Source organism: Phalangium opilio, unplaced genomic scaffold (assembly GCF_054372755.1).
Source record: "Phalangium opilio isolate 3A_F unplaced genomic scaffold, DU_Popi_V2 ptg000103l_1, whole genome shotgun sequence".
Classification (NCBI taxonomy): domain Eukaryota; kingdom Metazoa; phylum Arthropoda; class Arachnida; order Opiliones; family Phalangiidae; genus Phalangium; species Phalangium opilio.
Window position 1 is genome coordinate 71884 of NW_028324205.1, and position 5142 is coordinate 77025.

Here is a 5142-nt window from a genome sequence, read left to right on the forward strand (position 1 = left end):
CTGATTATTCAGAGCTTAAACATAAAGTGTTTTATACTATCTTAACCTGCGCAGTAAAAGAGTTCATACACGACCTGGAAAAGTCAAGAAAGTCAGTGAAATTTAAACAAGGTATGAATGCTACTATATCTGTTAATTACAAAGCGGACGTAGTCTGGATGACCATTTGTTCTATCAGATGTTTTCTAGACTCGGACGTACTGGATTAAATGTTGTTGCTAGAAAATATTTAAATATTATATCCTCAATCGCCATAAAGGAAGAGGAAGTATATATAAAAATTAAGTATTGTATATAATAAAGAGGGTACTATTCCAGATATCGATATTGCCTGTGACAAGCTGGAATGGTCAAGGAATCCTTTGAGCATCTACTAAGTAGAGAAACAATATTTGTAAATTGAAATATAAGCAACTTTGGCTTTGTTCTACCAGAAGTGGTCCCCATTTGGACATATCCGGAACAATTTTGTTTCTAATGCACATTGAACAATGAATATCAACGTGGACACCGTTGTGGGTGACGGGAACCAGACGCAGGGTGCCCACAAAAGTGTTGAAAAAATTATAAGAAAATAGGAAATTTACAAATAATGTATAGGAAATTACAGGATATGTTTTATTAAAAAAAGGAAAATAAAGGAGCTTTACATTGGAAAAATAGGAAAATATAGGCCTCAAATCATTTTGAAGTAATAAGACATGATTTACATAGAAACTTTTGTTTTATTATAATTTAAAAACATCTTAGACTCTTGTGACTACATACCTACTAGAAATCATGGAACACAAAGAAAGCGATCAGAAAATGTTTATTATTTTATGCCGTGTCTTTAAAATTTTCGTGGAGTAATTTTATTGAAGTGAGAATGAAGTTTCCTTAAAAATGTCTCGCATTGCAGCTAATTCTTCTAAAATATAGCCTCATAATGGCAGGTTGGCAGCCTGGATTTATAACAAAAGCTAAACGTTAGCTTGCATTATTAATCCACGGTGGCAGAAATGGAAAACTTGCATTTCTGCCTGTAACACTTCAATGTTTTGAGTGACATCTTCTAAAACCGACAGCGAGGGCGTGCCAAATAAGAAAAAACAAAATCGAGAAATTGGGAAATATATAGAAAAATTGTCGACATTATAGGAACAAATAGGAAGATATTGAAAAAATACAAAAAACTATAAAGTATAGGAGATGTGATCACCCTGCAGACGCCAATGAATGCCACCATATCTATGACTTAGCCTGGTAACTTTGCAACTGGTCTCTTGGAACTCTGCAAGCATCTTGAAAAACCGAGTCTTGGGACTCTTTATTCAACTTATCTAAGAGCCAGTGATACACAGGCATAAACATTAAAATGGAGAGATATTTTGCGGATGAAATTAGATTTGTGGTCACATCAGACTCCTGAAACGTTTAACAATGTTAAGAACGTAGCGGAATTATAGTGAATTGAACCTTTAAAGTAAAAGGTAAGATAGGTAAAGGAATCAAGCAAATAAACCCTATCTCGAAAGAGAGAAGGCGCACGTTCTTTCCGTGCTTTCAAACCGGTAGTATACAGGATTTAGGACTTGACGTTAGAGCTAGAGGTTTTACACGGTTGACTGTTTTCGTCGAATATGAACACCTTTATAAAACTTAATAATCCTGTTGAAGTTTCCCATTCAGCTTCAGTTTTGGGCAATTTTCCGCAAATCGTTGTCTGCCTATATCATAGCTTCAAATGACATTGGATAAAATATTGCATTTCTAGATTTAAAACATGGGCAAAACATCGGATTCGCGTTTGCGAACTATACCGTATTCCAGTATCTCGACTACTTTTATCGAGCTCTTCGCTAAATGTTTCTTTGTTTGATGCATTGATCAGGGATATTGTCAGAACCTCAATTGAATTAGTTTATCATTGAACGCTTTTTTTAACAAAGGGATACTTGGTATAGAACAGCAATAAATAAAGATTAGCCGAACATCCAACAATAATGGACTCTTCTATAGACATACAATGGGAAATTCAGACCTTAAAATCAAACTTCTTTGCAAGAGTAGTAAACGCTTCACATATGCTTTCCAGGGTGCCGTACGGGGAAATGAATAAATCCCAACAGACACGATCTTAATGTCCAGTTGTGATCAATCCTGTTGTAATATGAAAGATAAGATTAGATAAAGAAAATGTATTTTTTATATTTATCACATGATTAGATTAGATCAGATACGCTCCCCCATTTTTTATGGTTTGTAGTTTGCTATTCTACTAGTTTTTCTAGTTAGTTCGATTTGTGATCCCGATGAGGGAAGTTTACGTGAATATGATATACATATAATTAAACTATGTCTTAATTTATTAACTGTAAACCAATATACTCTTTTATATTAATAAACTAACTTTTTTGGCATCCAAGACGAATTATTGGTAACGATATGGACTTAAAAAACAACATGGTAGCAGAGCGTGGTTGCCAATAATTCCAACACACTCATGTTTTTCGTGATTAGGTATTAAAAGAAAACATCAGAAAAATAAATCCGGACTCGGTTGATACTTGGACATTACTACGTTCCGGTAAGACAAGAACACAGTGACTGTAGACAAGAACACAGTGACTGTAGACAAGAACACAGTGACTGTAGACAAGAACACAGTGACTGTAGACAAGAACACAGTGACTGTAGACAAGAACACAGTGACTGTAGACAAGAACACAGTGACTGTAGACAAGAACACAGTGACTGTAGACAAGAACACAGTGACTGTAGACAAGAACACAGTGACTGTAGACAAGAACACAGTGACTGTAGACAAGAACACAGTGACTGTAGACAAGAACACAGTGACTGTAGACAAGAACACAGTGACTGTAGACAAGAACACAGTGACTGTAGACAAGAACACAGTGACTGTAGACAAGAACACAGTGACTGTAGACAAGAACACAGTGACTGTAGACAAGAACACAGTGACTGTAGACAAGAACACAGTGACTGTAGACAAGAACACAGTGACGGTATACAAGAATACAGTGAAGGTACACAGTGAATGGGCCATGGACTGGAAATATCATGCAACAATGAAGAGACGGTGAAAAAGACTCTTAATTGAAAGGACTTATTTCCTTATATTAATATGTGATACTGTGTTAATGTATAAGTGTTAAGCCTATATCAGATTATATAAAAACGTCTTGGTTTGGACCAAGGCCGAAAAAACAAACGATATGTGTGAGGTTTATCAATTGACTGAAGTTTCAGATATTGAAATTTTTTCTAGTTATTTTTATACACTCAATCCTTAATCAATATTTAATTCAATCAACTGATTTTACTGTTAATCGACCTAGTCCCTCTAAATTAATTGAAAAAATTACATATCTACGCTTTTTCAAGAACAATTACATTTTCTGAAAACATTTTATCGTGAAATTAATTTATCATGTTGAGGATACAGTATTGAATATTTGAAATGTTCTACTGGATGTCTAAAAAAAGCAAGCGAACTTTGGCATAACTCGAATGGAAAATGTAAATATTTGATCGTGGATGCCAAACAAGGGTGTTGCGCGAATTTATACATTTAATTTCATGTATCGAAATGCTACATTTCTATTGTCGCCTCTTTGATGGTAAAGTTGCACTGGAACTTCCTTTTCCGTACTTAAGAATTTCTTGGTCATAACTCAGTCTATGGTAATATTGGCTGAGTGTGTTGCGACGGCTCAGATGACCCATACACTGAAACCACTGGTGATTATAAAATGCCATATATTGAGAAAATAGAGGAAGGGAGGGGGTGTCGGAGTTAAATGTGACCTTCTTGGCATAACTAGTAATGAATGATGTGTTTAACCACATTATTTCCGCGGGAAATGAATATAACAAGTCTGAGAAGTATTTCTGTTTATGTGATCTTTACCCTTTACCACACAGGATAAACTTTGTTGCTTTGTCTTAAGTAGACGACATTCACTCTAAACGACAGTCTTATCAACAACTTAAAACAGATTTAAACTTCTTTTGGTGCAAACTTGAAAATTTGTCAAGCCAGCAACAATTAAAACTATGTCGGTCAAGATGCTCACAAGTTAGTTAGCATCGACACGAAATCCCTTCAAAATAATTAATTTCATGATAAAGTGTTTTCGGAAAATGTAATTGTTCTTGAAAAAGCGTAGATATGTAAGTTTTTCAATTAATTTAGAGGGACTAGATCGATTAACAGTAAAATTAGTTGATTGAATTAAATATTGATTAAGGACTGAGTGGATAAAAATAACTAGAAAAAAATTTCAATATCTGAAACTTCAGTCAATTGATAAACCTCACACATATCGTTTGTTTTTTCGGCCTTGGTCCAAACCAAGACGTTTTTATATAATATCTGTCGCTTCAGTCTTAATGTAATTAAATTTTGAGTAATTATGTTTTCTTTACCGCTTATTATTATGTCCAATTACGATAGTCAAAACATGCATCTAGCAGGGCCCGAACGTTGTACCTTCCGCGTGTTAGGCGGACGAGATAACCACTACACTACACATACCTAGTAATACTGAGATTCCTAAGAGATCTAGCTTATTATTATGTCCAATCACGATGGTCAAATTATGTATCTACCAGGGCTCGAACCCGGGACCTTCCGCGTGTAAAGCGGACGTGATAACCACTACACAATGAATACTTGGTTATTCTGAGTTTTCGAAGAGATGTAGCTTATTATTGTGTCCAATAACGATAGTCAAGTCATGTATCTACCAGGGCTCGAACCTGGGACCTTCCGAGTGTAAAGCGGACGTGATAACCACTACACCATAGATACTTGGTTATTTTGAGTTTTCGAAGAGCTCTAGCATTATTATTATGTCCAATCACGATGGTCGTAACAAGTACTTCTGTAATTAACTAAAATTAACATACTTAGACTTAATTGTTTCTGATTAGACTAGCCGATCGCACACCCTGAATACTTAATTGTTAAATTAAGAGTATTCCGAAAAGTAACTTCGCTCTAGTTTTTCAGTTAGAGGTGGTTAAATATCACGAAAAACCCCATGTTAATCTCCATAGGAAAATTGGTAAAAGCATGTGAATTTTGCTTTAACGTTACAAAAGAGTATCAAGTCATATCTACAAGGGCCTACC

General features: G+C 35.1%; 1 non-coding gene across 1 annotated transcript; it reads right to left on the reverse strand.

Annotated features, from left to right (window-relative positions):
- Nucleotides 1–4746: 4746 nt before the first annotated feature.
- Nucleotides 4747–4819, reverse strand: TRNAV-UAC (transfer RNA valine (anticodon UAC)). The gene has a single exon. It is a non-coding gene; the product is annotated as a tRNA-Val (tRNA).
- Between the last annotated feature and the right edge of the window lie 323 nt (nt 4820–5142).